General features: G+C 42.1%; 1 long non-coding RNA gene across 1 annotated transcript in view; it reads right to left on the bottom strand.

Moving 5' to 3' along the window:
* The window catches only part of LOC126057132 (uncharacterized), a 31,103-nt gene that overhangs the window by 1,668 nt on the left and 7,191 nt on the right, over positions 1-22,244 (bottom strand). Inside the window, exon 2 of the long non-coding RNA XR_007512433.1 lies at positions 10,439-10,465. This is a non-coding gene — a long non-coding RNA (uncharacterized LOC126057132). The remainder of the gene's footprint in view (positions 1-10,438; positions 10,466-22,244) is intronic.

The following is a 22,244-nucleotide window of genomic DNA, read 5'->3' on the forward strand; positions in this document are numbered from 1 at the left end:
CCACAGAGGTCTGGGAACCTCTGAGCAGCACGCCCTTGATTTCCTTAGGACTTTTGCGAAGAGTCCCTATGCAAGGAGGTAGGTCCTGCTTGCTTTCTACTCCTCCTCCTCTTCCTCTTCACACTCTTTGAACTTCTCCCCATACAGATAGGGAACCAAAGAGGCAAAGCACAGAGAGAGAGAGAGAAGAAACTCAGTCTCTGAGAATCTCAAGTAAGAGGAAGATTTCCGATGACCCTCTGAGAGTTCTTCACTTTCCCTGAGAGAAATTACCAGGCACCACCCCAGGCTCAACCCATTTACCCCATCTTCTGGACTCTTTGGAAGATTCCTCTTCCTCCTTGAGAGAAACCCTGAGGAAGAGGCCTCCACGGAGGATCCTTGTACTTAAAGCCCAAGAAGCTCTTTCTTACCAGCCCCCAAGGCTTCTCTCTGACCCACACAAAACCAGTCTCCCCCAAAGAGACCAACCATAAAGGAAACCATCCATAACTTCACTCAGTATAGCTTCTTACTCTAGGCAGAGCATCTTCATCTTGAATTGGCAAAAGAAATAGATTTGTGAGGGAAGTCAGGCACAAAGGGACGCATAAAATGCCAGAGGGCTTACTGTCATGGGCTTGGCAGTGATTTCAGAACAAAATATAAAAAGTCACACACTTAAATAAACGAAAACACATTTCATTCATAACCAAATTAAAAAGCTTCAGGCTCCGTGAGTAATCTTGGGCTGGTCCCCCCCCCCCCACCCCCCTACCCGTGTGTCTTCTAATTTAACCATCTGGAATTCTTTTTAAAGTTCCGTCCTATTCAGCACTTAGAAATGAAGGACTTGACTTTAAATGGGAAATCTACATTTCATTGCAAAGACAGAACTCAACGTTCATGGCTTATTCTGCACAAATTACAAATATGTATGCTTAGCAGATGGTAAAGGATAACTCCAGAAAATTCATTTCACACATGACAGGAGACATACAAATGGACAAGTGGACTGAAGAACCTGAAAAATGCACCCTCTTGTCCAGTGTCCTGGGAATCCCTGGGTGGCATAAATGGTTATGCTCATGGCTACTAACCATGGCTGTTTGAACCCACCCAGAGGCACCTTGGAAGGTACCTGGTGACCTGCTTCCAAAAAGTCACAGCCATGAAAATCCTGTGGAGTACAGTTCTACTCTGAAACACATGGGATTGCCATGAGTAAGAATCGACTCGATGGCAACTGTTACTGATCCAGTGTCCTAAGGGTCCCATGATAGTTTTTTTAAGTAGTTAGGGTGTTGTTGTAGGGAAAAAAAATCACAAAGTTTAGTAAAGCAAAAAGAAAGTTTTATTCGGCATATATTCAAAAAGACAAAAGTTGAGAAGCAGACAGACAAGCATGCTGCCAGAGCTAATGTCTGCCCAAGTCCAAGGAAATATTACAGAGTAAGCAAGAATGGGAAACGGACAAGCCTGCTGCCACAGCCACGTCTGCCCGAGTCCAGAGAATATTACACGATAGGCAACAATGGGAAAATGGACAAGCCCGTTTCACAGGCATGTCTGCCGAGTCCAAGGAACATTACAGGATAAACAAGAATGGGAAAGTGGACAAGCACGCTGCCACAGACATGTCTGTCTGAGTCCAGAGAATATTACAGAAGGGGGAAAATGGACAAGCATGCCACAGCAGCATCCAAGGAAGGTTACAAAGTCCTCACTATATATTAACATTACAAATGGGCAACACCATTGAAAGCTTCACCTTCTCACAGATTGGCTAGAAACTCTCATCCTACATTTTGAATTATCTTCCTTAAAGATCCCTGGTACAGGTTTCAGTAACGACAGTCAGGAGGGTCTTCACTGGTCCAACAAATTTCTATTCACTTTTTTTTTATATGTTAATAGAAAAGGATAAGGGTAGAAAGTCTTTTGTGTTCTGGCTTATGTGAAAGGTTTCCTTAAAGATAGTCTATCTATTGTCTTTACCTCAGGGCCCAATTGATGTGTCCTTGTGAGTCCTTGTGAGCTCTTGTGAGCACAACTCCAGCTGGGTCACATTCTCTATGCTTAAGGACAGGGAATAATGATTCCGATATTATTTCCTAAATCAGTGTTTAGCATAATATATGCTTGCATCATGTTCAGATGCAGAATAAAGTGTAGTCTGTGATGTAACCTTATACTAAGTGACATGTTGTAGCCCTGCTGAGACAGTACAGAATCAGTCTTGGTTTCTTTGTCTCTGAAATGGGGCTAAAAATCGACTTTGCAGTGTTTTGTGACGCTTAAAAGTTTAAGTGAAACGATATTTTATTCCTTGGAAACTCCTAAAGCATTATATAATTTTTACATTCCAAAGGAAAATAATTCCAGGGTCCAAGAGCTGGCAGAGTCCAAAGGGCCATGGAGGTAGGATGGAGGAGCTTGAGGTTTTCATTATTGTCATGGCTATCATTTGGCAGGAGTAAAGCCCTCTGTGCCCAATAAATACTTTGGGCCTTATAAGGTCAGGATGAGGAGCGCCCAGATTTTCTCGCTAAGCAGCGACACAGGTGAGATCAGAGTTTTATAAAGCTCGCCCCGACAACCTTGCAAGGGGTGGTACAGGAAGAAATGGGAAGCAGAAGAACTTGTTAGGAGACTGTCATAATAGTCCAGGGAGGAGGGATGTTGGCCAGGCCTACACCGGAGCAGGGGCAGTAGAAATGAAAGGAGGGAAGGTGCTCACGAATACTTGGAAGGTGCAATTAACAGAAGTTGGCAGGAGTGGGGTGGGGTGAGAGAGAGGGAGGAATCTAGAATGACTCCAAGGTGTCTGGATAACTAAATGGAAGGTGCTGCTATTGATTGAGGTCATAAATCCAGGAGACAACGCAGGATTTTCAGGGACTGGTTAATATGTTCAGTCTTGGAAATGCTGTGTTTGAGGCACCTGTAGGATATCCAGGTGGAGATAGACATTCAACAGGCAATTGGATATACTGGTCCTAAGCTCCAGAGAGATGTCAAGACAAGAGAATCAGATCTGGGAACTATTGGCACAATATTACTGTTATGTATTGAACTGTGTCCCCCCAAAATATGTGTTGGGATCCTAACCCCTATACCTGTGTATGTAATCCTATTTGGGAATAGGGCTGTCTTTGTCGTGTTAATGAGGTTGTATCGGTGTAACATGTGTCCTAAACTTTATCACTTCTGAGTTATAAAAGGAGCAGATTAGACACGGAAGCAGAGCACAAATGGGGGGAAAACAGCTGCCATGTGAAGATCATCAAGGAACTGAGGAATGTCATGGCAACAAAAGGTGAGACAAGGATCTTCCCTCAGAGCCAACAAAGAAAGAGCCTTCCCCTAGAGCTGGTGCCCTAAATTAGCACTTTTAGTCTTCAAAACTGTGAGAAAACAAATTTCTGTTCTTTAAAGCCACCCACTTTTGGTATTTTTGTGATGGTAGCACTAGCTAACTAAGATAATTTCGATAGTTAAATCCATAAATCCAAGTGAGATCACTCGGACGTATTTTTACCTTACGTGATCTGGTGGGGATGTCAGTCATAAAGCCTCCCCCTCAATCCCTGAACGAGACATGGCCAATTGTAGCACCCTAATCTCTTCGCATGGTAATTAGTCTAGGGTTGAGTACTTAACCCGAGGAAGACAATTCACAGTCTTCTCTGGGGTTGATGTGTTGAGCTGGAGGAGCCTGTCTGCAAAATGAAGTCCTCAAACAGAGGGAAACGGAACAAGAGATGGAGAGAAAGACAAAGTCCAGACACCATTTGAACCCCAGTGCCAGATTCTCCCCCCAACTTGCCAATTATGACCAATAAACATCCTTTGTTGTTGTTGATGCTACTTTGAGTGTTTTACAAACCAAATAGTCCTGCCCAACACAGAAATTGGTGCCAGAAGTGCGGTGCTGACGTGGCAGCCAAAAGAACAGAGCTGGCTATGTCCAGGTGACGTGGCGGGCAACGAAGATTCCTACAGTTTCCAACTGAAGAGCTGGTACTGCATGTTGTGTGACAGCACAGCAACTGGCTTATTTTTGTTTCTTCATCTCAGGATTCAGAGCGTGTTCCTACCAAGCCTAAAATTTTAGAGAACTTGGTTGAAAATATGCATAAAGAAGGTGGATGAGGGGAGGGCAGGGCGGTAGAACCCAGCTGGTCCAGCTGCCATATGCAAGGAGGTCAAGACCATGAAACTGGTTACATAAAAGGGATTGAGAAACTAAGTAAATATATTGTGGTTAATTGGAGCCGGTTTGCTCATTGTTAGAGAAAGGAGGTAGAATATGGACAAGCTTTAGTTCCACCTTGTCTGAAAGTGAAAAGAGAATGGGACATGGCTTTTTCAGGAGAATTCGTTTCTGCCTGTGTTCAGTAATCTATACCATGGGCCATTAAATAATCACTTAAATAAATAATTAAAGAATCACATGGGCCATTAAATAATCTTGTGAAAGTGCAAAAGCCAAATTCTCTGACCCAAGGTAAATGTCACCCAATCTTTAGGAAACATGGTAGGAGTTAAGACTGAGCTTCAAGTGGAGCCAGAAAAATAAGGCTCCTCTCAAACCCCTCCTACTGATGGATACAGGTAGGTGAGCCCATCCATGGTGATGCTACCTGGGGCAAGGGCCTCATCTCCTAGGTCTATTGCTTCATGTTGCCACAAGCCCATGACTGAGAGAAAGTATAAAGCAAAACATCAAGTTCTGTTGCTAAGAAATAGAAATAAAAAAGGTGCAGCCCAGATTCAAAGAGAAAAACTTAGTATTTTCCTATGTAACAAGAAGGCTGGAGGTAGGTGGTTGCTGACATTGATTCAGTAGATTTAAGATGTTAGAGATGAAGTCTCTGAGATTCCCTTGGCCCTTTTCTCATGGTCTCAACTGCTGCAGCTCCAGCCAACCTATTTGTATTCCAGGCAGGAAAGAAAAGGGCAAGTGGCCAGTGGCACATATTAGCTGAATCTGCTCCTCAAAGAACAAAAGAAATCTCCTTAGAGAACAAAACTACCCATAAATCAGTTGCCGTTGAGTCAATTCCGACTCATAGTGACCCTACAGAACAGAGTAGAACTGCCCCATAAGATTTCCAAAGCTGTAATCTTTACAGAAGCAGATCATCACATCTTTCTCCCATAGAGTGGCTGGTGAGTTCAAACTGCTGATGTTTTGGTTAGCAGCCGAAAACTTTAACCACTGTCCCACAAGAGCTCCAAGAGCAAAACTAGAAGTGGCAAAATTCGCTGATTGAGGAATCGTTGAACTGTCAAAGGAGGGAACTGTTGCTTTGCCTGTACAGCAGATCAAGTGACCACAGCTGATTGCTTTCCCTTCTCTGTTTCCAAATGAGGTTTTATTGTGATTATCCAATATAGCAGAGCATTGAGTATGGAAAACTGCAAAGTTAGAGAGAACAGTCCCAACAAATCTGCCCTCACTTTAGACACCATCTCCAAGTTTGGGGGTCTCCAGGGCCACTTTCACTTCAGACCAGTTGGCTACAACATCAGGGGTCCATACAATCAGCCTCAGGCTTGATAATTTTCTAGAACAACTCACTTAACTAAGGAAAGCTATTGTAGTCATGTTTATTACAGGCAAAGGATACAAATTAGAACCAGTCAAAGGAACAGACACGTAGGAAAAAGTCTGAAAGGGTTCCAAACTCAAAGTTTCCATCGTCTTCAGGGACGTATAACCCTCCTGGTATTGCATAGAGTATTGCCAGCCTAGAAAGCTCACTCGAGTCTTTTTTTGTCCAGAGTTTTTTTAGGGCATGATCACATACTGCCCACAGCTGACTTTTAGTCTCCAGCCCCTATTAGAGGTTTAGGCTAATGCCTTTATTTTCCAGTTCCTCCAGAGGAACTGGAGTGCCAGGACATTTCAGGGGCCTAGAGATTACCTCCCAGTAGCCAAGTACAAAGGCCAGACCTCTCTTTGGGTAGAGTAGTTAGTATGTGTTTGCTGCAAGTAGCAATACACAACAGAAACTTAATCAATGAAGACATTTAATTATCTCATATAATGAGATGTCTGGAGGAAAGACGTTCCAGGTTTGGCAAGGACTTCAAGCATATTATCAAGAACCAAGCTCTTTCCATCTGCCTGCTCTGCCATTCTCAGTAGGTTAGTTTCTTGCCCTTATTTGTGAAAGATTGATATGTAGTCTTAGGAAAGATGTATTTACTCTGCTGTAGGTTCTATGCTGGAAAAATGCGAATCTAAGTCTTAAAAATGCAGAATTTTTGGCCCTGCCCCAAACCCACTGAATCAGAATCTAAGTGATTTGTATGTGTACTGATGATGAGAAGTAATGCTGTATTTCATCAGCTGAATAAGGAGCTCTAGTGGCACAGTGGGTAGGTGCTCAGCTGCTAACCAAAAGGTCACTGGTTTGAACTCACCAGCCACTCAGCAGCAGAAAGATGTGGCAGTCTGCTTCTGTAAAGATTGCAGCCTAGGATATCCTATGGGGCAGTTCTACTATGTCCTATAGGCTCTCTATGAGTCGGCATTAACTCAACAGCAATGGGTATCTGCTGAATGGACTTCCTTCATGACCTAGGGCTGCAACTGGCCCACTACCCTCCCTACCTATCACCTAATGTGGATAGGTCTCCTTCCATGTCCAAGGCCTCCAATTGACCCTATCTGCATTGCAGTGTATTGAACCATGCAGGCAGGGTTCAGAAATATTATAGATCTTATCCTTGACTCCCATAAATAAAAAAATAACATAATTTAAGATCTTTAGGAAGAATTTCTCTCCATAAGCTGGGTTTTTATGCTTCTTTTCTTGAGTTCCTTAGTAGGAGTGTGAGTGTTTGCATCTGGAAGGGGTTTTCATTTTTAGTCCTCTATAAATAAGTCAACATGATGGCTTTCATCAGACTCTGCCTGGCTCCTGTCCCTTCACTCATTCATCAGCACCCCACAGCTGGAGCAGCCTGAAGTCCCACCTCCATCCTTCCCAGCTGCCAGAATCAGTCGTAAACTCATCTGAGTCCTTGGCGTCATCACCAGTCCTGTGTGTCTGACCTGGATGTAGTACTCAGATTTTGCAGGTGATCTGGGCTTAGTTTCTGAGCTCCAACCTACTTGTCTCAGCTTGTACTTCTAGCTGAAACTCATTCCTGAGTTTCAGTTTTGTTATCCATCCATACTCAAGCCCCTCCCGGAGCCTCATCCTTTTCTTGAACAGGCCCCTCTTTGTACAGTGGCTGGAATGGCCAGATGCTTAACTATCAGCCTTTATCTTCCTCTTAGCACACCTACTGATTTATCTTGTCAGTTGTTTGCCAGCATCATCCAGAATCTGCCATAATCTTGGGGACCCTGCACTGATTTTCAGTCTCAGGCTGATTGTTGCTAGAAGAAGGAAACTCTTCTCAGGAGATATGGAAGGGATTTCAACTGGATATGACCAGTAGATTTATTTTTTAAGATAAACTGTATGATTTTATGTCACCATAGTCTTCACATGAATTCTTTATACTCTGTAAGCTGTCCTGCTTAATATCACTTTCTTTGCAAGGTTGTCTGGGTGCTCCTTTTGGGATAATAGATTGTCCAGGATTCTGGTTAGGGATAGGGCCTCTGGGACCTGGGTGATGCCAGAACAAGAGGGCTGCCCACACGCACCAATGGGGCACGGTCTAAATTTGGGCCAAATAATACTGGTATCAAGGTAGCTCTGGAATCACAGTTGAAAGTGGCAAATGGAAAAGGAGACAGGCAATGTTGTAAAATTCAGATCTAAAGTAAAGAATCTATCACTTAAGAGCTTGCAAGCAGCTATCTAAGATACAACTATTGGTTTCTTCCTGTCTGAAGCAAAGGAGGGTGAAGAAAACCAAAGACTCAAGGGAGCAATTAATCCAAAAGACTAACAGACCACATGAACCACAGACTACATGCCCTGAGAAATAGACAGTGCCCAGCTACCACTACTGACCATTCTGACTGGGATCACAACAGAGTGTCCCAGACATAGCAGGAGAAAAGTGTAGAACAAAAAATCAAATTCACAAAAAAGACCAGGCTTACTGGTCTGACAGAGATTAGAGGAACCCCCAAAACTATGGCCCTAAGACACCCCCCAGACCTGGAACTCAAGCCATTCCCAGAGGCCACCTTTTAGCCAAACAATACACAAAAAAACAGGGCCCATAAAATAAACAGTAACACCTGACAGGAATGTGTTCCTTAGAAGAATCAATTATACGAGATCAAAAGGACAAAATTTGCCCAAAAGCAAAGATGAGAAATCAGGAAGTGTCAGAAAATCCGAACAAAAGGAAATGGGGAACCCAGGGCAGAAATGGGGAGAGTGCTGACACACCTTGGGGAATGCAACCAATGTCAGAGAGTACTTGACGTACAAACTATCAAAACGGAAACTAATTTACTCTGGAAACTTTCATCTAAAGCACAATAAAAAATTAAAAAAAAAAAATTTACCACTCAAGTCAGCCAGATAGAATAGGAACAGGAGGCAGAGTCTGGAGAGATTCCAGTGGGTACAGTTACTGAGAGAGTGGGAGGCAAGTTTTGTAGGGTGCGCATATATGTGCTATTGGTAGAAGGAGAAATGAAAGGGTTAAACTTTCCAGATCCGCCCCCCTCCAAAAAAAAAGAAGCAGGAACAGGGACACTAACTGATGCTACTACCCACTAGAAAGGCTAAAATTTTAAAAACCAATCATAACAAACGTTGGTGAGGCCGTGGAGCAACTGGAGCTCTTCTAAACTGCTGGTGGGGATGCAAAATGGTACAACCACTCTGGAAAACTTCCACTCCTGAATATTTATCCAAAATAAATAAAAGCATATGTCTACACAATGTCTTATACCCAATGTTCTTATCAGCTTTATTTGTAATAGCCCAAAAGCAGAAACAGCAAAATTTCCATCAACAGGTGAATGGATAAACAAATTATGGTAAATCCACTACCTAGCAATAAAGCAGAATGAACTAGTGATTCGCAAAACAACAAGGATGTTTCTCCAAATTATTATGCTGAGTGAAAGAAGCCACACAAAAGAGAGTACAAACTATATGACTCTATTTATTTAAAATTCTAGAACATGCAAACCAATCTGAAGTAACAAAAAGCAGGTCAGTGGTTGTCAGAGGATGGGGATAGAGAGAGGGATGGCCATGGGCCACTATTAGAGGTGAAGAGTGGTGTGCTCTGTGGAGGATGTGGCCAGCAGATGGCAAAACTCTAATAAAGAGGGAAAAGCAGGAAGAGGATCCACCAAAACCAAACCCACTGCAATCAAGTTGATGCTGACTCATAGAGACCCTATAAGACAGAGTAGAACTACCCCACAGGGTTTTTAAAGCTGTAAGTCTTTACAGAAACAAACTGCCACAGCTTTCTCTCGAGGAGTGGCTGGTGGGTTCAAACCGCCAACCCTTTCTGTTAGTAGCTGAGTGCTTTAACCACTGCCCCACCAGGGCTCCTGGAAGAGGACCAAACCAAAAACAAACAAACACATTGCCATCGAGTTGATTCCTGTCTCATAGTGACCCTATATGACAGAGTAGAACTGCACCCATAGGATTTCCAAGGAGCTGCTGGTTAGCAGTTGTCGCTTTTAACCACTGTGCCACCAGGGCTCCAGAAGAGGACCAGGTAGGTAAAATTGAGAAAATAAGCAAATGTCTATGTAGGACACCCTCTGCAGATCTCAGTCATAAAGTCTAGTCCCCTTTCATCTCCTGGATGGTTCAAAGTGATGAGTTTTCCTTATAAACTCTCCAGTGCTTTACTGCTGTAGGAAGTTTACTGGAACCTTCTACAAAATGAGTTACCTAACCCATTTCCAGAACTTGTGTGTATACAGTTTATGAAAGAGTTAGAAGAGCCTAACAGTCTCCCCACAATTCAGAGGCTTTGACTGGCTATGGTTATATGGCTAATCCATGACAAAATTAGGACACTCTTCATTCCTAGCTCTGTGCTCTTTTCACAGCACTGGAGACAACAAATAGATGTCATCTCACCTGTCAGCTGTGCTTGATTGCTCATGGCTGCCTGAAAGACAATGTTGGGAAAGATTCTGAGGTTGGACCTAAGCCAGGTGTAAAAGAGCCTGGTAAATGATTGGTGATGTCTTCCATGAGCACAAGAAGGATGAAGAGATCAGTTACCTCTGGACTGTATTACATTAAATTTCTTACACTGGGCCTGGAATCAGACCCATTTTAAGAAAAATCCCTAATTAAGCTTCACACTGTCTCGATGTCTAAACCACACAATTCCTTTGAGAAGTATACAGGGTATAATTCTTAAATAATAGAGTCAAGAAAAATATATGTGCAAGTAAAATAGCAAGATTATAAGAAAAAAAAAATTTTCTGAAACTGTAGGAGGTGTTCCTCTGGAGACAGGAAAGTCATGTCATATTAAGAAAGCTTACCTTCCTTCACCTGGGAGCAGTAACTCTCTGCAAAAACAAAAGAGAAAGGGAGAAAGTTAACCCCAAATCAATTCCAAATCTAGGTGGGATATAGGGCAGAGCAAGGGAGTAGCTGTGTCAAAGACAGATATTTATTTTCATTTTTAGAAATCCATTCTAAACCACACAGCCATTAAAAATTATAATTATGACTATTACAGGATAAACACAGCATACGCTCACAATCTGCTAATATAAACGATGGCTGTTCTATGATTAAATTATGTGTGCATGTGGGCAAAAGCTTGCAGAAAGCATGGATAAATATAAACAGCTTGATTTGTTGCTGTAGTAGAAACATGGGTTAATTTTCTTTTTTTTTTTCAATTTGGTTTCCATTAATGTTGTTCGTACAACAAATAATTTGTAAAGAGCCATTAAGGTGCCTGGGTGACGATTGGAAAACCAATTATAAATTCTGCATCTCTGAAATGAGACTGAATCAATGGTGCAGAACCACAGCATGGAGAAACACAGCCTCTGCACTCTCATTTTTATTATGCGCCTGAATAAAAGGAAGGCCTGATTTAAAGTAAAAAGGCATTTTTATCTGAGTGTCATTTATCTGTGTTTTATTCTAACAACATGGCCTGTTTACAAGGGATTGCTCAAATGGTTTCTGAACTTCATCTCACATTTTCACTGCCATGAGATTTTGTTGGAAAAACACAACCTACTGCTACAATGCCCCAAATTTCACCATTAGTCACTGCCTTTGGGCTAGCGAGGGAGCCCTGGTGGCACAATGGTTAAGCACTCAGCTGCTAACTGAAAGGTTGGCAATTTGAACCTACCAGCTCCTCCATGGGAGAAAGATGTGGCAGTCTGCTTCTGTAAACATTAGAACATTGGAAATCCTGTGGGGCAGTTCTACTCTGTCCTGTAAGGTCACTATGAGTCAGAACTTACTCGACAGAAATGTGGTTCTGGGCAAGCCGCGTCTTTCTACAGGCCCTTTTGCATATGCTACTCTGAAACTCGAAGGAGTCACAAAATATCAACTCCCCTATCGTCAGTGCCCTAGCAAAGCTGGATGGATTGTTGGTCGCCCAACAAAGCCCTAAGTCTCCCAACAAAGCCCTAAGTGTCCTGGGGTGAGAGGACAGGACTCAGAGCCAGTGAGTGGACTTTTGGTTAGCTCACCACCCCCATTGTGTTGGGGGTGAATCCTGACTGATCTAAGTCTGTCATTGTACCCCCATCCTCCTTACCTTGAATCTTTGAATGGGTCAAAAGCTCAGGATGACATCAATCAACACAAAATTTTCCTATGTCTGCAGAATTGACCCAATTGAGGCCAATGAGACTCAAGAAAAGGTTGCTGAAATGGTACAACCATTTTGGAAAATGATATGGCATTTCCTTAAAAACATAGAAATAGAAATGCCATGTGATCCAGCAATCCCAGTCCTAGGAATATATCCTAGAGAAATAAGAGCCATCACATGAATAGACATATGCATACCCATGTTCACTGCAGCATTGTTCACAATAGCAAAAAGATGGTTAACAACCTAAGTGCCCATCAACAGACGAATGGATAAACAAACTATGGTACATACGCACAATGGAATACTATGCAATGATAAAGAACAATGATGGATCTGCGAAACATCTCACAACATGAATGAATCTGGAGGGCATTATGCTGAATAAAATAAGACAATCACAAAAGGGCAAGTATTGTATGAGGTCACTGTTATATAAACAAATGACAACAAAAAAACTCATGAAAAGGATTACACACAAAAAGAAACAATCTTTGATGGTTATGAGGGATGGAGGGGTGGGAATGGGAAAACACTAAACGGACAATAGGTAAATGGTAACTTTGGTGAAGGGTAAGACAGTACACTACACTCGGGAAGCCAGTACAACTTGACCAAGGCAAGGTCATGGAAGCTCCATAGACACATCCAAACTCCCTGAGAAGTTACTGGGCTGAGGGCTGGGAACCACGGTCTCCGGGAATATCTAGCTCAACTGGCATAACGTAGTTTATAAAGAAAATGTTCTACATCCTACTTTGGTGAATAGCGTCTGGGGTCTTAAAAGCTTGTGAGTGGCCATCTAAGATACTCCTCTGGTCTCACCCCATCTGGAGCAAGGGAGAATGAAGAAAGCCAAAGACACAAGGGAAAGATTAGTCCAATGGACTAATGGACCACAATTACCACAGCCTCCTCCAGACAAAGTCCAGCACAACTAGATGGTGCCCAGCTATCACCACCAACTGCTCTGACAGGGATCATGTTAGAGAGACCCGAACACAGCTGAAGATAAATGGAGAACAAAATCCTAACTCACACAAAAAAAGACCAGACTTACTGGTCTGACAGAGACTGGAGAAACCCCAAGAGTATGGCCCCTGGACACTCTTTTAACTCAGTACTGAAGTCACTCCTGAGGTTCATCCTCCAGCAAAAGATTAGACAGGCCCCCCAAAACACAAGACTAGCCCAGGGGCAAGGATGAGAAGGCATGAGGGGACAGGAAACCTGGTAATGGGGAGCCCAAGGTCAAGAACGGGATAGTGGTGACATGTCATGGGGTTGGCAACTAATGTCACGAAATAATAAGTGTATTAATTGTTTATTGAGAAACTAATTTGCTCTGTAAACCTTTATCTAAAGTACAAATTAAAAAAAAAAAAAGGTTGTTGGGATTTCTTTCTTTAGTTATTGCTATACCCACGTGGGAGGACTGGCCCTTCAGCATCATTCTGCTGCTAGTCTGAGAAGGGCAGAGCCAAAAGGATCTCAGGAAGACGGAAAGTATACCGTGCAATCAAGACCAACTTACCCCTGGAGTTCTAGTCATGTGGTTCTGTTGGGTATGCCAGTTTGAATTCCATTTTCTGCTACATCCTAATTAATACTAGACTACAGCTCTGACCTGTCTACTGAGCAGGACACAGGAACCCAGCTGACACAGAATGTTGAGGCAAGCAGGCAAGACACCACCTCCAGGGATTCTCTCTCCCTCTTCATCACCAACCATCATTACTACCATCTCCCACACACTCGCACCTAAAAAGAACCTGTTGCCATCGAGTTGATTCTGACTGATAGCGACCCTATAGGACAGAATAGAACTGCCCCATAGGGTTTCCAAGAGCACCTGGTGGATTTGAACTGCTGACCTTGTGGTTAGCAGTTGTAGCTCTTAACCATTATGCCACCAGGGTTTCCACACACACTTACCTAGAATTGTAAATCCAAATGACATGAGAAGTAAAATGGGTGGTAGAGACTGACTTCTTTAAAGCTCTCAGAATACTGATGAGGAATTGAGATTCTGGGAGACAAAGGTACTTGTTAAACACTATTAAGAGAGGCAGAAGCAAAACTATATCCTTTAATATCCAACTAAATACCAGCTTCTCAGTAAACTTTTCCCCCAATAACCAGCTCCCCTCACTCCTGACTGAAAAATAGTTATTCCTTCTCAACTGCTATCAAGATATTTTAACCAACTTTTATTATAAACAGTCCCTATGCCTTGCATAATTATTGGCCCCTGTTAGACTCTGCACTTCTTCAAGGCAGGGACCACTGTATGCAGGTATCTGGTACTAGTATGTGTTTTATTGTTTGTTGACTGAATGGAGCAATATTTTTGATTCAATAGAACATCATTATGTCAAACTCACTAATTCCAACTTTGTTCAGGTACAATCTGTGATATTTTTGAATGATGGTATGATAGGCAGAATTTCTGAAATGACTGCCCAAAAATGTTTGGCTCTGATATGTGTGAATATAATATCACTCATGTGATTATGTAATGTTAAAAGGCGCAACTGGCCTTAAAAAGTGGAGCTCGACCACAGGGTCTAACTAATTACATGAGCCCTAAAAGTATGGCATTTTCTCTGGTTGGGTTCAGAGAGGAAGGCAGAAGTGAAAATCAGAGAGATCTGAAGCATGAGAAAGACCTGACATGCCATTTCAGGCTTTGAAGATAGCAAGGGTCATGAGCCAGGGAATGCAGGTATCCTCTAGAAGCTGAAAACAAGCCCCAGCTGTCAGCCAGCAAGGAAACAAGGATCTCAGTCCTACAACCATGCAGAACTAAATTTTGCCAACAACCTGAATGAGCCTGGAAGCAGATAAGAGCCTAGGCCAACAAACACCTTGATTTCAGCCATGCAAGACTCTAAAGAGAGTATCCAGCTAAGCCCACCTGGACTTTGAACCTATGGAACTGTGAGATAAGTGGGTACTTCTTTTGGGGGTAGGGGTGCAGAGGATGTTGTTTTAAGCCAAAAAGTTTGTGGCAATGTGTCATGTAGCGATAAAAAATTAATACAAAGGGCTATTATGAGGGAATCAGGAGAGTTTTGCTAAGCAAATTATTAGAGTGAATGAGATTTCATTTCTGATGTTTACTTCCTTAGGAACAATAAGTTTCCAGGAAGTTTGTAGAAGGGACTTTGGGGGTCATTCAACCCTGAGTAAACAGGTTGCATCTCAAGGCAACCCTAGTCAATTGGTTGTGGCTGCCAGGCATGTCCTGTTGAGAAGAATTCTGAGGCCAGAACTGGGCTCAGGGTAAAATAAATCTGTAATTGATTAGCAATCCCTGCCATGGGCAGAGACCGTGACAGTATGCATGATAAATCACTGCTATTCCTACTGTAGCCCAGCCTACTCATTTGGGAACCAGAGACCTAGGAAAGGACAAGATTACACAGTCAATAAAAAGCAGACCTAGGCTGGAACCCAAGCCTCCTAGCACCCAAATCCAATTTTCTTTTCACTATGCAGCATTTACTAACCTTTCAGCTGAGCTAAAATATTGATGCATACCTCAAGACTCTCGCAGGCCTTGGCAGCAACTTGTGGCTCACAACATGAGCATTGAAGTCTGTCTTTGGGACAGAAGCCATCCAGAGGAGCCTATAGTCCTGCAACCCACCATCTTTGGTTAGATCTGGCCATTGGAAGAAGACCATCTCTTCCTTTAAGCCACAACCCTGGGATGAAGTAAAAAGGCTGAGAACTAGAAAAACACCCCAAAAGGAAATTAGAGGCTTAAGGTGAAAATCAATAAAGAAGCAGAGAGGAAGCAAGCAACTAACTCCTGGATTATGCAGCACTCTCCATGCCACCATATTTATTTCTATACATGCCTTAGCAGGTGCCCCTGGGCATTTGACAGGCTTCTCCTGGGCTCTCATCAGGGCCCCAGCAGTGGCCATGTCTTAACTCAGTGATGTTCTGATATTCGGTTTCTTCTAGAAGGTCTACGATTGTGACTGCACAAACTCAAAAGCATCCTTTGCAAATAACTGTCTCGGTCTCTCTCCAAAACTTGTTTCTGGGGCTAGATAGATTCCAGACCCATCTGTCTGCTCTGGGAGTCTGCTCCTTCTTCCTGGTTTCTTTGGGTTCTGCCTAATGGACTTGTGATTATAGCAGTCCCAGAGTGAGCCCAGCTTATACATGAGGAAAGGAAATCAGCAGGGAACACTCACCTCATGATGCATAGAGAATGAGCTTCTCGCTGGAAATGCAAATTTTGAAGGATGAAAATCACACTTTTGAATACATAATGCTCCCTAATTAGCTCACAGGTAATTAGAGCAATTACCAGAGGCTAGCACACTCTTTAAGGCTGTGTGCCTAACCCTTCTTTCTCTAGGGAACATATACCCAAATGGTTAGAATTCCTTTTAAGCCAAGATGGTATTTTTCCATACATTAACACTGAACCAACTTTGGTGTATAAATGTGGTCATAAATGTGCCTATTTACAGACCTTTCTGTGAGTCATCACCAACGGGACCTTAGCTTTACCCTCTACTCTGTAATGAGTGAGGATAGTCTGACTCAAAAAGACATACAGATAGTAATCCATAGGGTGAGCTATTGTCAGGGGTGGGTAGATTTGAAGCTTATTATAACGTCTCCCAAAGCCATAGGAATATTCTTGCCTTTTAAGCCAGTAATCTCACTCCAGGAATCTTTTTAGACAAAGGAAATCATGCTAAATAATAAAAAAAACATATGGACCATCTTAGCCTGGATGCCTAGAAAGCTAAACTGAAATTGCAAAGATTTACATGCTACTAGTTTGTTACCCCCCAAAACCAAAACCAAACCCAAACCCACTGCCGCTGAGTTGTTGACTAGTTTATTAGAGAGGGAAATATCAGGGAAAAGGGAGCGAGGAAGAAAAGGAGAAAGAACCAATATGGAGTGCATTATGGAGCTGGCCATGGCTTGGTATTAAGTGAGTGTGACTGTTTGATCTTACAGCACTGTCTTCTACTACCTCGTATAATGACTGTGAATCAGGGCTATCTATACAGGGAGGAAATACAAAGAATGTATTCCTGGCTTCCATCTCCCATTGGTGAAAGTTGCACCATGAGGCATTAATTCCTTCGTACTTCCAAGTTGCAGAGAGATGAATGCTAAGAGAGCCTGGCAGTGTCTCACACCTCGGATTCAACAAGGAACCCTGGAGCATAAGGTGAAGTGTGGTAGGATGTGCCTACACGCAGCTGGACAGAGTCTATATAGAGGTGGTCGCCACAGTGGCAGCTGAAGCTGGAATATATGCCCAGAGGCCACAGGGATGGGGGAGCTAAGAGGTTCCAAGGTGATGCAAAAGATGTGTCTGATTCTTGCACAGAGATGCCCATCACAGTGTGGTTTCCAGTTAAGAAGCACAGGCTTTGCAGTCAAATGGTTTTCCATGTGAATCCTAAGTCTGTCATCCACTAGCTGTAGGACTCAGGGAAAATTAATTTCTCTGTGCCTAGATTTCCATATCTGCTAAATGGGAATAATGCTTACCTCAGAGTTTTTCAAGGCTTGAATAAGATAATCTATGTAATAGATGTGGCCCAGAAAATGAAATTAACAGAAGTAAATCCCCTTCCGATATAATAATGAAAAATTGAAAACAACATAAACATCCAACAATAGAGGAATGATTAAGTAAACCATAATTCGTCCATTTAATGGGCTCTTATTCATTCTTTAAGAATGATAATGAGTAAGTAGCAAAATGAAAAATTGCTTATGATATTGCTAATTGGAAAAAGCACCATAAAAATTGTGTAGGTACAATGTGGGAGGAGGGTACACAAAAACACCATGTGCAGATATTTAGTGTTATGAATACACATAGCATTTGGGGGGAAAGTCTGGAAAACACACATGATCACCGCTCAATACTATTCACTCTTCTTTCTTGTTAATAGGACCTCAGGTTTGTTGACAGTGGCAATATGCCCATCCTCAAGTAACAAATCATGTTTGTTCTCAACAAATCAGAAAACTCTTGTTCTCCAAATCTCTAACCATTCTTGCAGCTGAAGACCATGTGACTCACTTCTGGCCAAATGACCTAATGTGAAGTCCTTTATGTGGAGGTCTAGGAAAGATTTGCTTTCCTGATAAAAGGGAGTGATATGGCTGGCACTATCCTTTTCCCTTTCTTTCAACCTTGGATGTGGATATGAAGTCTAGGACTACAGCAACCATCTTGTGGCCATGAGGAAACCAGCATGAGGGACAGGTCAATAAAATCAACACCATCTTTGTTGAACCACTGAATCAATATCAAAAACCACTTTAGCTTCTTGTTAAATATTTATTCATTTAAGCCTCTATGGTTAGGTTTTTCATTACTTGTAATCAAACACACACGCAACTGATATAGGATACTGTTCTAGTCAAATTACATTCCTTATTGCATTGATTTTTAGAGTAAATATGTAAGGCATGTCTTACCATTCCCATTTTACAAATTAAAAAACTGAGAACTTAAGTGACTTGCCCAAGGTCATCTTGCCATTAAATCTCAGGACCAGGATTCATATCCAGTAATTACCCTAAAGTCCTTTCCACCACTTTAACAGCAAATAGTTGTATACAAAATATGGGGGAGATTATAAGACAGAGAAAGAAATGCTGAACAGTGAGGCCGGTAAGGGAGCTGAGTCTAGGCTGTAAATGGTAGTGTATGCCATGTTAAGAGGTTTGGCATTGACTGTATTGTTGATAAGGAGGAACAATATGCTAAGACCTACACTTCACCAAAACTTCCTTCCCTGTTTTTCCAAAGCCTTATAGGATAGAACATGATAAATGAATGAATGAATGAACCAAGAAATAATTGACTAGAATTCTCTAGGTATGTATGGAAAATGAATCTAACCAGGCAAGGCTACTGGCAAGCAGGCCATTTAAGAGGTTACTGCAGTATCTATTCCACATGAGAGATGTTAAGGCATGAACTACGCAGTATCTATAGGGCTGGGAAGGAAGGAACAAATTCAAGAGTGATTTAGAAAACAGAATTGATAGAGTCTTCACATAGGTCCCCAGTCCTCACATAGCTACTAGCTTGTCTTCCTAAAGGAGCATTTTTTTATTAGGCCACTTGGCTGACCAAAAACCACCAATGGTTTCCCACTGCTTGTAGAACACACCCCAAATTTTGCCACCTGGCATCCATGTTCTTCCATCCTCTTCTAGCTCTAGATTTATTTCAAAGTAACTATGCTCCAACTGCCGTTGAAGAGATGTGCAAATTAATTAATTGATTGATTGATGTGCATATTTAATCTTTTACAAACGTTCACACACACATTATTTGTTTGGATCTTTCCTCATTTGCTATTTATTGTTTCCAATAACCACATGAGTTAAGTTGGGCAGGATCAGGCAGTTACAGGTACTATGGTCTTACAGATGAGGAAACCAAGATACAGAAAGACCGATCATTAAGTTGACCCTCCGGCAAACCACCCCATTTGGTGCAACTCAAAACAATGCACTACTTCCTGCAACTTGAGTGGTTTTTTCCTTGCCCCAGGCTCATGATCATCTCACTCAGCTCACAGCCCCAGCAGACAGGGCATGCCTGGTATCCATCCCACTCTGTCTAAACCTCAGATGAACTTTTGATCAAATCCCACACTCAGACAGCTTTCTTAGCAAGAAAATTGAAGTCATCACTCTTGCCCCAGAAATTGGTTTACAGATTTTTGTCCCACACACATGGATCATAAACTGTTCTGTAGAGCACTCTGTCAAATATGAAACTTCTGAAAGCTTTTTAATGGATAAAGATAACTCTAAATCTTCCCATAATGAATGTGTTTGCAAAGATTTTCCCTCTGGCTGGAATATGTGTCAATAACACCGATTTATCCTTCAAAACCCTGTGTTGAGTCTACCTCCTCCAGGAAGCCCTCTGAGGCAGAGATGTCTCACTGCCCACAGGATTCATGCTTTCTTATAAAGTAAAGCTGTTTTTGGAGAAAGGCTACCCAGCCAAAGACTCCGTTTTTAACCCTCTAATACTTGCATACACCACCCATCAGTCAGTTTGTTGTACTGTGGTGGCTTGCATGTTGTTATGATGCTTGAAGCTATGCTACTGGCATTTCGAATATGCAGGGTCATGCATAATGGACAGGTTTCAGAGGAGTTTCCAGACTAAGACTAGGAGAAAAGATCTGGCAGTCTACTTCCAAAACTTACCCAGTGAAAGCCCTGTGGATCATAACAGAGTATTGTTCAACTGAACTCAAACATAACAACAATCATGAAGATGGCTCAGGACCAGGCAATGTTTTCTTCTGTTATACATAGGGTTGCCATGAGTCAGAGCCAATTCATGGCAACAATACTTAGGTGGTGTCATGCAACTAGCTCTAACCAACGAAATGTGAGAGAAAAGGATGAGTGTAATTTCCAAGCTAAGATGATTAAGTCTCACCATCCTCGCTTCTAAGGAGCATTCTGGCTGCGCTTCTTCCAAGACACACTGTTTGTTCTTCTGGCAGCCCACAGTATATTCAATATTCTTTGCCAACACCATAATTCAAATGCACCAATTCTTCTTCAGTCTTCCTTATTCATTATCCAGATCTCAAATGCATATGAAGTGACTGTGAAGTATTAAAGTATTAAACAACACAGGAAGCATCAAAAGAAGATGGAAGGAATACACAGAGTCACTATACCAAAAAGAATTGGTCAGCGTTCAACCATTTCAGGAGATAACATATGGTCAGGAAACTATGGTACTGAAGGGAGAAGTCCAAGCTGCACTTATGGAATTGGCAAAAAACAAGGCACCAGGAATTGATGGAATACCAACTGAGATGTTTCAACAAACAGATACAGCACTGAAAGTACTCACTCATCTGTGCCAAGGAATTTGGAAGAAGCTACCTGGCCAACTGACTGGAAGAGATCCATATTTGTGCCCATCCTAAAGAAAGGTGATCCAACCGAATGTGGAAATTATCAAACAGTATCATTAATATTACATGCAAGTAAAATTTTGCTGAAGATCATTCAAAAGCGGCTGCAGCAGTATATCGACAGGGAAAAACTGCCAGAAATTCAAGCCAGATTCAGAAGAGGATGTGGAATGTCAGGTGGATCCTGGCTGAAAGCAGAGAATACCAGAAAGATGTTTACCTATGTTTTATTGACTATGCAAAGACATTTGACTGTGTGGATCATAACAAATTGTGGATAAAATTATGACAAATGGGAATTCCGAACACTTAATTGTGCTCATGAGAAACCTACACATAGATCAAGAGGCAGTCGTTCAAACAGAACAAGGGGATACTTCATGGTTTAAAGTCAGGAAAGGTGTGCATCAAGGTTGTATCCTTTCATCATACCTATTCAATCTGTGTGATGAGCAAATAATCTGAGAAGTTGCACTATATAAAGAAGAACAGGGCATCAGGATTGGAGGGAAACCCATTAACAACCTGCGTTATGCAGATGACACAACCTTGCTTGCTGAAACTGAAGAGCACTTGAAGCACTTTCTGATGAAGATCAAATACCACAGCCTTCAGTATGGATTACACCTCAACGTAAAGAAAACAAAAACCCTGACAACTGGAACTATAAGCAACATCATGATAAATGGGAAAAAGATTGAGGTTGTCAAGGATTTCATTTTACTAGGACCCACAATCAACATCCATGGAAGCAGCAGTCAAGAAATCAAAAGACATATTGCATTACTCAAATCTGCTGCAAAAGACCTCTTTAAAGTGTTCAAAAGCAAAGATGTTACTTGAAGACTAATGTTCGCCTGACCCAAGCCATGGTGTTTTCAATCGCCTCATATGCATGTCAAAGCTGGACAATGAATAAGGAAGACTGAAGAAGAGTTGATGTCTTTGAATTGTGGTGTTGGGAAGAATATTGAATATACCATGAACTGTCAGAAGAACGAACAAATCTGTCCTGGAAGAAGTACAACCAGAATGCTCCTTATAAGCAAAGATGGTGAGACTGAGTCTCACATACTTTGGACATGTAATCAGGAGGGATCAGTACCTGGAGAAGGACATCATACTTGGTAAAGTAGAGGGTCACTGAAAAAGAGGAAGACCCTCGATGAGATGGATTGGCACAGTGGCTGCAACAATGGGCTCAAGCATAACAACAATTGTAAGGATGGCGCAGGACTGGGCGGTGTTTCATTCTGTTGTATATAGGGTTGCTATGAGTTGGAATCAACTCAACAGCACCTACCACAACATGAGGCAATTGAAAACACCATGGCTGGAGTCAGTTGCACCTTAGTCCTCAAAGTGACATCTTTGCTTTTTAAGACTTCAAAGAGGCCTTCTGTAGCATGGAAACCCTGGTGACGTAGTGGTTAAGTGCTACAGCTGCTAACCAAAAGGTCTGGCAGTTTGAATCCACCAGGTGCTCTTTGGACACGCTATGGGGCAGTTCTACTCTGTTCTATACGGTCGCTA

This window comes from Elephas maximus, chromosome 13 (assembly GCF_024166365.1).
Source record: "Elephas maximus indicus isolate mEleMax1 chromosome 13, mEleMax1 primary haplotype, whole genome shotgun sequence".
Classification (NCBI taxonomy): domain Eukaryota; kingdom Metazoa; phylum Chordata; class Mammalia; order Proboscidea; family Elephantidae; genus Elephas; species Elephas maximus.